Consider the following 13131-nt stretch of genomic DNA (forward strand, 5'->3'; position numbering starts at 1 on the left):
ATTTGGGACTATTAGGTCATCATTTGAGGACCTTTCCGGCATCACTTCTGGATGGTTTTCCGTATCCGTTCAGGATCCCGTCGGAATCATTGCGGGACTTTTTCGGGATCAATTGGGGTCCCTCCCAAGATCATTTCTGGATGGATTTCGGGATCTGTCCGGGATCCCGTCAGGGTCATTTAGGGGATGCGTTCGAGATCCCGTCAGGGTCATTTCGGGACTTCTTCGGGACTATATCGGGATCTTTTTCTGGATGGTTTACGGGATCCGTCCAGGATCCCTTAAGGGTAATTTTGGGATTATTAGGTGATCATTTGAGGACCTTTCAGGCATCACTTCTGGATGATTTTCGGTATCCGTTCGGGATCCTGTCGAATCATTGCAGGACTTTTTCGGAATCATTTGGGATCCCTTCCGGCATCATTTCTGGATGGTTTTCGGTATCCGTCCGGGATCTCGTCGGGGTCATTTGGGGACTATTTCGGGATCATTTGGGGTACCTACCAGCATCATTTCTGGATGATTTTCGGTATCCGTTCGGGATCCCGTCGGAATCAATGCGGGACTTTTTCGGAATCATTTGGGATCCCTTCCGGCATTCATTTCTGGATGGTTTTCGGGATTTGTCCGGGATCCCGTCGGGGTTATTTCGGGATCATTTGGTGATCCTCTAGGGGTCGTTTCGTGACTTTTTCTGTATTATTTTGGGATCATTTGGGGCCCTTCCGGCATAATTTCTTTATGGTTTGCCGGATCCATCAGGGTCATTTCGGGACCATTTTGGGATCATTTGGGGAACCTGTCGAGATCATTTCTGGATCCGTCCGGGATGCCGTAGGAGCCATTTCGGGATTTTTTGTTACTTTTCCGGGATAGTTTTTGGACCCTTCCGGGATCATTTCTGGATCTGTGCGGGATCCCATCTGGGTCATTTCCGGACTATTCCGGATCATTTTGGGATCCTTCCGGAATCATTTCTGTATGGTTTTTGCGATGCGTCGTGGATCCCCTCGGAGCCATTTCGGAACTTTTTCTGGAGTATGTGGGGATAATTTAGGGACCCTTCCTGGATATTTTCTGGATGGTTTTTGAGATCCGCCCGGGAGCCCGTCAGGGTCATTTCGGAACCTTTTCGGGATCATTTTGGAACACCTTCAGGGATCATTTCTGTGAGGTTCTCTGGATACGTCTAGAATCGTGTCGTTGTCATTTCGGGTTTTTTTGGGACTATTCCGGGAACTTTTGGAGACCCTTTCGGGGCATTTCTGGATGGTTTTCGGGATCCGTCCGCGATAGCGTTGGGGTCATTTCGTAACTTTTTCTGGATAATATCGGGATCATTTGGGATCCTATCAGGTTATCAGCTCATTTAGTTCTTTTTTTTTACTCAATTACAAAAATAAAATGCATTAGACAGAAAACAAAATTTTAAACAGATAACCTGATAAGCAGGCTAACGCGAATAACCCATATATTTTAATTTCTCCTTGCGGACGTGGCCGCGGGTAAAGGCTAGTATTATATATGGCAAAGTTTGGATGTTTGGATGTTTGGATGTTTGTCCAGACGTTTGTCTTTGTGACTCAATCACGCAAGAACGGCTGGACCGATTTGGATGAAATTTTGCACACATATAGCCACTAGTCTAGAAGGATCTACTAACTATATATTTTTGAAAAGGGGCGTCGTCCCCGCCCCTAGGAACAGTTATAATTTAATTATTATATTTTTTCGTCTTTGCGACTGAATCACGCCAGAATGGCTACACGGATTTTGATGAAATTTGGGACACAGACAGTAGTCTACTAGCGAAATTTTTTTCGAACATGGAAAGAGGGGTGGGGGTCCCACGACCCCTTCGAGAAATTATTTTTCAATAATTTTTACACATTATAACTTTACGTATACTGGCCTTCACCAATATCACAGACTCAAGGGGTCAAATAAGTCGAGGGCTTACAGAGTAAGCAGTGACACCCTCCGCCCGCCCACCGCCCTTTATCACCCCCTCTGGTGTAAAATCTATAAATTGTTATAACTCAATATAAATTTTCTCCTAAATCAATAGTTTTTGGTATCTGGTACATACAGAACGAGATCTAGACAATTTTGGAGGAACGATCAGTGGTCCTCTCCTCTACTCCCGCCATCCGCCCTCCATCAATTGTTTTTATTAGCACGCTTTTATTAGCTTTACCTGTATGTTTCTATGTAACTTTTTATTCGCTCCAATGCGCCTGCTGCCTTATTAACATGGTTTTATAATTAGCTTCACCTTATTTGTAATCCCGTAAGGGTCATATCGAGACCCTCCGGGATCATTTCTGGATGGTTTTCGGGATCGGTCCGGGATTACGCCGGGGTAATTTCGGGACTTTTTCGGGACTATTTCGGGATCATTTTGGGACCCTTCCGGGATCATTTCTGTATAGTTTTCGGGATCCGTCCGGGATCCCGTCGGGGTTATTTTGGGACATTTTCGGGCCTATTCCGGAATCATTTCGGGACTATTTCGCGATCATTTGGGGACCCTTCCGGCATCATTTCTGGATGGTTTTCGGGATCCGTCCGGGATCCCGTCGGGGTACTTTCGGGATCATTTGCGTACCTTCGAGAGATAAATTCTTGATGGTTTCCGGGATCATTACGGGACTTTTTCGGGGTCAGTTTGGGTCCTTTCCGTAATCATTCCTGGATGGTTTTAGGGATCCGTCCGGGATCCCGTCGGCGTCATTTTGGGACTTTTGCGGGATCATTTGGGATCCCGTCGGCGTCATTTTGGGACTTTTGCGGGATCATTTGGGGTCTCTTCCGGCATCATTTCTGGATGGTTTACGGGATCCGTCCGGGATCCTGTCGGGGTCATTTTGGGACTTTTGCGGGATCATTTGGGGTCTCTTCCGGCATCATTTCTGGATGGTTTACGGGATCCGTCCGGGATCCTGTCGGGGTCATTTTGGGACTTTAGCGGGATCATTTCGGGTCTCCTCCGGCATCATTTCTGGATGGTTTACGGGATCCGTCCGGGATCCTGTCGGGGTCATTTTGGGACTTTTGCGGGATCATTTGGGGTCTCTTCCAGCATCATTTCTGGATGGTTTTCGGGATCCGTCCGGGATCCTGTCGGGGTCATTTTGAGACTTTTGCGGGATCATTTGGGGTCTCCTCCGGCATCATTTCTGGATGGTTTACGGGATCCGTCCGGGATCCTGTCGGAGTCATTTTGGGACTTTTGCGGGATCATTTGGGGTCTCTTCCGGCATCATTTCTGGATGGTTTACGGGATCCGTCCGGGACCCTGTCGGGGTCATTTTGGGACTTTAGCGGGATCATTTGGGGTCTCCTCCGGCATCATTTCTGGATGGTTTCCGGATCCATCCGGGATTCCGTCGGCGTAATTTCGGGACTTTTAGGGGGTTATTTGGGGACCTTTCCGACATCATTTCTGGATAGTTTTAGGGATCCGTTCGGGATCCCGTCGGGGTCATTTCAGGACTTTTTCGGGATCCGCCCGTGATCCCGGCGGGGTCATTTCGGGACTATTTCGGGATCATTTGGGGTACCTAGATGGATAGTTTTCGGGATTCGTCCGGGATCCCGTCTGGATCATTTCAGGACTTTTTCGGGATCATTTGGGGTATCTTCCGGCCACTTTTCTAGATGGTTTTCGGTATCCGTCCGGGACCCTGTCGGGGTCATTTTGGGACTTTAGCGGGATCATTTGGGGTCTCCTCCGGCATCATTTCTGGATTGTTTACGGGATCCGTCCGGGATCCTGTCGGGGTCATTTTGGGACTTTTGCGGGATCACTTGGGGGCTCTTCCGACATCATATCTGGACGGTTTTCGGGATCCGTCCGGGATCTCGACGGGGTCATTTGGGGACTTTTGCGGGATCATTTGGGGGCTCTTCCGGCATCATTTCTGGATGGTTTTCGGGATCCGTCCGGGATGCCGACGAGGTCATTTCGGGACTATTTCGGGATTATTTGGGATACCTACCGGCATCATTTCTGGATGGTTTTTGGGATTCGTCCGGGATCCCGTCAGGGTCATTTCGGGACTTTTTCTCGACTAATACGGGATCATTTGCGGACCTTTCCGGCATCATTTCTGGATAGTTTTCGGAATCCTTTCGGGATACCATCAGGGTCATTTCGGGATCATTTAAGGATGGCTTTCAGGATTCGTCCGGGAACCCGTCAGGGTAATTTCTGGACTTTTCCGAGACTATTTCGGGATCATCTTGGGACCTTCCTAAGATCATTTCTGGATGGATTTCGGGATCTGTCCGGTATCCCCTCAGGGTCATTTTGGTACTATTAGGTGATCATTTAAGGACCTTTCCGCATCACTTCTGAATGGTTTTCGGTATCCGTTCAGGATCCCGTCGGAATAATTGCTTGACTTTTTCGGGATCATTTAGGGTCCCTTACGGCAACATTTCTGGATGGTTTTTGGGAATCGTCCGGCATCCCGTCGGGGTCATTTTGGGACTTTTTCTCGACTAATACGGGATCATTTGCAGGCCCTTTCGGCATCATTTCTAAATAGTTGTCGGGATCCGTTCGGGATCCCGTTAGGGTATTTTCGGAACTATTAGGAGATCATTTGAGGACCTTTCCGCATCACTTCTGAATGGTTTTCGGTATCCGTTCAGGATCCCGTCGGAATAATTGCTTGACTTTTTCGGGATCATTTGGGGTCCCTTCCGGCATCATTTCTGGATGGTTTTTGGGAATCGTCCGGCATCCCGTCGGGGTTATTTCGGGACTTTTTCTCGACTAATACGGGATAATTTGCGGGCCCTTTCGGTACTATTTCTGGATAGTTTTCGGGATCCGTTCGGGATCCCGTCAGGGTCTTTTCGGAACCTTTCCGGCATCATTTCTGGATAGTTTTCGGGATCCTTTCGGGGTCCCATCAGGGTCATTTGGGAACTTTTTCGGCAACATTTAAGATTTGTTTTCAGGATTCGTCCGGGAACCCGTCAGGGTAATTTCTGGACTTTTCCGAGACTATTTCGGAGTCATTTTGGGACCTTCCAAAGATCATTTCTGGATGGACTTCGGGATCAGCCAGGGATGCCGTCAGGGTCATTTTGGGACTATTAGGTGATCATTTGAGGACCTTTCCGGCATCACTTCTGCATGGTTTTCGGTATCCGTTCAGGATCCCGTCGGGACTTTTTCGGGATCATTTGGGGTCCTCCGGCATCATTTCTGGATGGTTTTTGGGATTCGTCCGGTATACCGTCGGGGTCATTTTGGGACTTTTTCTCGACTAATACGGGATCATTTGCAGGCCCTTTCGGCATCATTTCTAAATAGTTGTCGGGATCCGTTCGGGATCCCGTTAGGGTATTTTCGGAACTATTAGGAGATCATTTGAGGACCTTTCCGGCATCATTTCTGGATAGTTTTCGGGATCCTTTCGGGGTCCCGTCAGGGTCATTTCGGGACTTTTTCGGGATCATTTAAGGATGGCTTTCAGGTTTCGTCCGGCGACCCGTCAGGGTAATTTCTGGACTTTTCCGAGACTATTTCAGGATCATTTTGGGACCTTCCCAAGATCATTTCTGGATGGATTTCGGGATCAGTCAGGGATGCCGTCAGGGTAATTTTGGGACTATTAGGTGATCATTTGAGGACCTTTCCGGCATCACTTCTGGATGGTTTTCGGTATCCGTTCAGGATCCCGTCGGAATCATTGCGGGACTTTTTCGGGATCAATTGGGGTCCCTCCCAAGATCATTTCTGGATGGATTTCGGGATCTGTCCGGGATCCCGTCAGGGTCATTTAGGGATGCGTTCGAGATCCCGTCAGGGTCATTTCGGGACTTCTTCGGGACTATATCGGGATCTTTTCTGGATGGTTTACGGGATCCGTCCAGGATCCCTTAAGGGTAATTTTGGGATTATTAGGTGATCATTTGAGGACCTTTCAGGCATCACTTCTGGATGATTTTCGGTATCCGTTCGGGATCCTGTCGAATCATTGCAGGACTTTTTCGGAATCATTTGGGATCCCTTCCGGCATCATTTCTGGATGGTTTTCGGTATCCGTCCGGGATCTCGTCGGGGTCATTTGGGGACTATTTCGGGATCATTTGGGGTACCTACCAGCATCATTTCTGGATGATTTTCGGTATCCGTTCGGGATCCCGTCGGAATCAATGCGGGACTTTTTCGGAATCATTTGGGATCCCTTCCGGCATCATTTCTGGATGGTTTTCGGGATTTGTCCGGGATCCCGTCGGGGTTATTTCGGGATCATTTGGTGATCCTCTAGGGGTCGTTTCGTGACTTTTTCTGTATTATTTTGGGATCATTTGGGGCCCTTCCGGCATAATTTCTTTATGGTTTGCCGGATCCATCAGGGTCATTTCGGGACCATTTTGGGATCATTTGGGGAACCTGTCGAGATCATTTCTGGATCCGTCCGGGATGCCGTAGGAGCCATTTCGGGATTTTTTGTTACTTTTCCGGGATAGTTTTTGGACCCTTCCGGGATCATTTCTGGATCTGTGCGGGATCCCATCTGGGTCATTTCCGGACTATTTCGGGATCATTTTGGGATCCTTCCGGAATCATTTCTGTATAGTTTTTGCGATGCGTCGTGGATCCCCTCGGAGCCATTTCGGAACTTTTTCTGGAGTATGTGGGGATAATTTAGGGACCCTTCCTGGATATTTTCTGGATGGTTTTTGAGATCCGCCCGGGAGCCCGTCAGGGTCATTTCGGAACCTTTTCGGGATCATTTTGGAACACCTTCAGGGATCATTTCTGTGTGGTTCTCTGGATACGTCTAGAATCGTGTCGTTGTCATTTCGGGTTTTTTTGGGACTATTCCGGGAACTTTTGGAGACCCTTTCGGGGCATTTCTGGATGGTTTTCGGGATCCGTCCGCGATAGCGTTGGGGTCATTTCGTAACTTTTTCTGGATAATATCGGGATCATTTGGGATCCTATCAGGTTATCAGCTCATTTAGTTCTTTTTTTTTACTCAATTACAAAAATAAAATGCATTAGACAGAAAACAAAATTTTAAACAGATAACCTGATAAGCAGGCTAACGCGAATAACCCATATATTTTAATTTCTCCTTGCGGACGTGGCCGCGGGTAAAGGCTAGTATTATATATGGCAAAGTTTGGATGTTTGGATGTTTGGATGTTTGTCCAGACGTTTGTCTTTGTGACTCAATCACGCAAGAACGGCTGGACCGATTTGGATGAAATTTTGCACACATATAGCCACTAGTCTAGAAGGATCTACTAACTATATATTTTTGAAAAGGGGCGTCGTCCCCGCCCCTAGGAACAGTTATAATTTAATTATTATATTTTTTCGTCTTTGCGACTGAATCACGCCAGAATGGCTACACGGATTTTGATGAAATTTGGGACACAGACAGTAGTCTACTAGCGAAATTTTTTTCGAACATGGAAAGAGGGGTGGGGGTCCCACGACCCCTTCGAGAAATTATTTTTCAATAATTTTTACACATTATAACTTTACGTATACTGGCCTTCACCAATATCACAGACTCAAGGGGTCAAATAAGTCGAGGGCTTACAAAGTAAGCAGTGACACCCTCCGCCCGCCCACCGCACTTTATCACCCCCTCTGGTGTAAAATCTATAAATTGTTATAACTCAATATAAATTTTCTCCTAAATCAATAGTTTTTGGTATCTGGTACATACAGAACGAGATCTAGACAATTTTGAAGGAACGATCAGTGGTCCTCTCCTCTACTCCCGCCATCCGCCCTCCATCAATTGTTTTTATTAGCACGCTTTTATTAGCTTTACCTGTATGTTTCTATGTAACTTTTTATTCGCTCCAATGCGCCTGCTGCCTTATTAACATGGTTTTATAATTAGCTTCACCTTATTTGTAATCCCGTAAGGGTCATATCGAGACCCTCCGGGATCATTTCTGGATGGTTTTCGGGATCGGTCCGGGATTACGCCGGGGTAATTTCGGGACTTTTTCGGGACTATTTCGGGATCATTTTGGGACCCTTCCGGGATCATTTCTGTATAGTTTTCGGGATCCGTCCGGGATCCCGTCGGGGTTATTTTGGGACATTTTCGGGACTATTCCGGAATCTTTTCGGGACTATTTCGCGATCATTTGGGGACCCTTCCGGCATCATTTCTGGATGGTTTTCGGGATCCGTCCGGGATCCCGTCGGGGTACTTTCGGGATCATTTGCGTACCTTCGAGAGATAAATTCTTGATGGTTTCCGGGATCATTACGGGACTTTTTCGGGGTCAGTTTGGGTCCTTTCCGTAATCATTCCTGGATGGTTTTAGGGATCCGTCCGGGATCCCGTCGGCGTCATTTTGGGACTTTTGCGGGATCATTTGGGATCCCGTCGGCGTCATTTTGGGACTTTTGCGGGATCTTTGGGGTCTCTTCCAGCATCATTTCTGGATGGTTTACGGGATCCGTCCGGGATCCTGTCGGGGTCATTTTGGGACTTTTGCGGGATCATTTGGGGTCTCTTCCGGCATCATTTCTGGATGGTTTACGGGATCCGTCCGGGATCCTGTCGGGGTCATTTTGGGACTTTAGCGGGATCATTTCGGGTCTCCTCCGGCATCATTTCTGGATGGTTTACGGGATCCGTCCGGGATCCTGTCGGGGTCATTTTGGGACTTTTGCGGGATCATTTGGGGTCTCTTCCAGCATCATTTCTGGATGGTTTTCGGGATCCGTCCGGGATCCTGTCGGGGTCATTTTGGGACTTTTGCGGGATCATTTGGGGTCTCTTCCGGCATCATTTCTGGATGGTTTACGGGATCCGTCCGGGACCCTGTCGGGGTCATTTTGGGACTTTTGGGGGATCATTTGGGGTCTCTTCCGGCATCATTTCTGGATGGTTTACGGGATCCGTCCGGGATCCTGTCGGGGTCATTTTGGGACTTTTGCGGGATCATTTGGGGTCTCTTCCGGCATCATTTCTGGATGGTTTACGGGATCCGTCCGGGACCCTGTCGGGGTCATTTTGGGACTTTTGGGGGATCATTTGGGGTCTCTTCCGGCATCATTTCTGGATGGTTTACGGGATCCGTCCGGGATCCTGTCGGGGTCATTTTGGGACTTTAGCGGGATCATTTGGGGTCTCCTCCGGTATCATTTCTGGATGGTTTTCGGGATCCGTCCGCGATCCCGTCGATGTCATTTCAGGACTATTTCGGCATCATTTGGGGTACCTTCCGGTATCAATTCTAGATGGTTTTCGGGATCCGTCCGGGATCCCGTCGGAGTCATTTCGGAATTTTTTCTCGACTAATACAGGATCATTTGGGGACCTTATCGGCATCATTTCTGGATGGTTTTCGGAATCCGTCCGCGATCCCGTCAGGGTCATTTCGGGACTATTTCGGGATAATTTGGGGTACCTGCCGGCATCATTTCTGGATGGTTTTCGGTATACGTCCGGGATCCCGTCGGTGTCATTTCGGGACCATTTGGGGTCCATTCCGGCATCATTTCTGGATGATCCGTCCGGGATCCTGTCGGGGTCATTTTGGGACTTTTGCGGGATCATTTGGGGTCTCTTCCGGCATCATTTCTGGATGGTTTTCGGGATCCGTCCGGGATCCTGTCGGGGTCATTTTGGGACTTTTGCGGGATCATTTGGGGTCTCTTCCGGCATCATTTCTGGATGGTTTACAGGATCCGTACGGGATCCTGTCGGGATCATTTTGAGACTTTTGCGGGATCATTTGGGGTCTCTTCCGGCATCATTTCTGTATGGTTTTCGGGATCCGTCCGGGCTCCTGTCGGGGTCATTTTGGGACTTTTGCGGGATCATTTGGGGTCTCTTCCGGCATCATTTCTGGATGGTTTACGGGATCCGTCCGGGATCCTGTCGGGGTCATTTTGGGCGTTTTGCGGGATCATTTGGGTTCTCTTCCGGCATCATTTCGGGATGGTTTACGGGATCCGTCCGGGATCCTGTCGGGGTCATTTTTGGACTTTTGCGGGATCATTTGGGGTCTCTCCCGGCATCATTTCTGGATGGTTTTCGGGATCCGCCCGGGATCCTGTCGGGGTCATTTTGGGACTTTTGCGAGATCATTTGGGGTCTCTTCCGGCATCATTTCTGGATGGTTTACGGGATCCGTCCGGGACCCTGTCGGGGTCATTTTGGGACTTTAGCGGGATCATTTGGGGTCTCCTCCGGCATCATTTCTGGCTGGTTTTCGGGATCCGTCCGGGATCCTGTCGGGGTCACTTTGGGACCTTTGCGGCATCATTTGGGGTCTCTTCCGGCATCATTTCTAGATGGTTTTCGGGATCCATCCGGGATCCCGTCGGAGTCATTTCGGAACTTTTTCTCGACTAATACAGGGTCATTTGGGGACCCTTTCGGCATCATTTCTGGATAGTTTTAGGGATCCGTTCGGGATCCCGACGGGGTCATATCGGGACCATTTGGGGTACCTACCGCCATCATTTCTGGATGGTTTACGGGATCCGTCCGGGACCCTGTCGGGGTCATTTTGGGACTTTAGCGGGATCATTTGGGGTCTCTTCCGGCATCATTTCTGGACGGTTTACGGGATCCGTCCGGGATCCTGTCGGGGTCATTTTGGGACTTTTGCGGGATCATTTGGGGTCTCTTCCTGCATCATTTCTGGATGGTTTTGGAACCCGCGACTAATGCGGGATCATTTGGGAACCCTTTCGCCATCATTTCCGGATGGTTTTCGTGATCCGTCCGGGATACCGTCAGGGTAATTTCGGGACTATTTGGGGATAACTTGGGAACCTTTCCGGCATCATTTCTGGATAGTTTCCGGGATCCGTCGGGAATCCCGTCAGGATCATTTCGGAACTATAAGGGGATCATTTCATTTTTCATCTTTCTTTAAGGGGATCATTTCACCTTCCAGCATCATTTCTGTATACTTTTGGGCATCCGTCCGGGATCCCGACGGGGTCATTTCTGGCCTATTTCGGGATCATTTTGGGGTACCAACCGGCATCATCTCTGGATGATCCGGGATCCGTCCGGGATCCCATCGGGGGAATTTCGGGAATTTTTCGGGATCATTTGGGGTCCCTTCCGGGATCATTTCTGGATCGTTTTCGGGATCCATCTGAGATCCCGTCGGGTTTATTTTTTTACTTTTTCGGGAAAATGTCAGGAAGTTACGGGACTGTTCTTGGATCATTTGGGGATCCTTCAGGGATAATTTCTGGATGGTTTTCGGGATCCCGTCGGGGTAATTTCGGGACTTTTTCACGACTATTTCGGGGTCAGTTGCCCATAAAGATCATTTCTGGGTGGTTTTCGGGATCCGTCCGGGATCCCGTCAGGGTTATTTCGCGCCTTTTCGGGACTATTTCGGGATCATTTTGGGACCCTTCCGGGATAATTTCTCTATGATTTTCAGGATCTGTTCGGGATCCCTTCGTATTTTTTTCACGACTTTATCTGGGATAAATTGCGTACCCTTTAGAGATCAATTCTGGATGGTTTTCGGTATCGGTCTGGGATCCCCTCAAGGTCATTTCGGGACTTTTTCGGGACTATTTCGGAATCATTTTGGGACCCCTCCGGCATAATTCTGGGTGATTTTCGGGATCTGTCCGGGATCCCGACGGAGTTTTTTCGGGACTTTTTCCGGACTATTTCTGGATTATTTGGGGACGTTTCAGAGCTCAGTTCTGGATGATTTTCGGGATCTGTCCGGGATCCGTCAGAGTTATTTCGGGGTAATTTTGGGACCCTTCCAGGATAATTTCTTCATGATTTTCGGGATGGGTCTGAGTTTTTCGTGACTTTCGGGACTATTTCGGGATCATTTGCGGAACCTTCAGAGATCAATTCTGGATGGTTTGTGGACTTTTCCGGGATCATTTGGGGATCCCTCCAGAGTCATTTCTGGATGGTTTTCGGGATCCCGTCAGGGTCATTTCGGGCCTTTTTCGTGACTACTATTTCGGAATCATTTTGGGACTCCTCCGGGATAATTTCTGGGCGATTTTCGGGATTTGTCCGGGATCCCGTCAGAGTTTTTTCGGGACTTTTTCGGACTATATCGGGATTATTTTGAGACCCTTCCGGCATCATTTCTGGATAGTTTTCGAGATTTGTCCAGGATCCCGTCGGCATCATTTCGTGACTATTTGGTGTCATTTAGGGACACTTCCGGGATCATTTTAGGTCTCTTCGAAACCGGTAATTCAGCACACATGGCCGTGGATTTACGGCAAATTATTCGTAATTGTAGTTTCACTCCTTTGTTCTATGAGTAGTAATTCTTTCACCCCTGTCATATCAATTAATTTAACTTAGAAACAAAATGTATTTTTTTTAATTCGAAAAAAGTGTATTGTACTATTCATGTAAGCGTGCCCATCAGCTCAGTTAGTTCTTTTTTTTTACTGTATTAAAAAATAAAATACATTGACAGAAAAAATTTTTAAACAGACAACTTGATAAGCAGGCTAACGTGAATAGCACATATATTTTATTTTCTCCTTGCGGACGGGGCCGCGGGTAAAGGCTAGTATATATTATAATTGGGAAAGCTTGGATGTTTGTATGTTTGTCCAGACCTTTGTCTTTGTGACTCAATCACGCAAGAACTGCTGGCCCGATTTGGATGAAATTTTGCACACATATAGCCAATAGTCTAGAAGAATCTACTAGCTATATTTTTTTGAAAAGGGGAGGTCCCCGCCCCCTAGGAACAGTTATAATTTAATTATTGTATTTTTTCGTCTTTGTGACTGAATCACGCCAGAACGGCTACACGGATTTTGATGAAATTTGGGACACAGACAATAGTCTACTAGCGAAATTTTTTTCGAACATGGAAAGGGGGGTAGGGGACCCACGACTCCTTCGAACAAATACTTTTTAATAATTTTTACACATTATAACTTTACCTATATTGACGTTCACCAATATTACAGACTCAATGGGTCAAATAAGTCGAGGGCTTACAAAGGGAGCAGTAATACCCTCCGCCCCTCCGCCCACCCCCCTTCTCCCCCCTATGGTGTAAAATCTATAAATTGTTATAATTCAATATAAGTTTTCTCCTAAATCAATAGTTTTTGGTATCTGGCACATACAGATCGAGATCTAAAAAACAATT

The sequence above is a fragment of the Eurosta solidaginis genome, chromosome X (genome assembly GCF_040869045.1).
Source record: "Eurosta solidaginis isolate ZX-2024a chromosome X, ASM4086904v1, whole genome shotgun sequence".
In the NCBI taxonomy this organism is placed as follows: domain Eukaryota; kingdom Metazoa; phylum Arthropoda; class Insecta; order Diptera; family Tephritidae; genus Eurosta; species Eurosta solidaginis.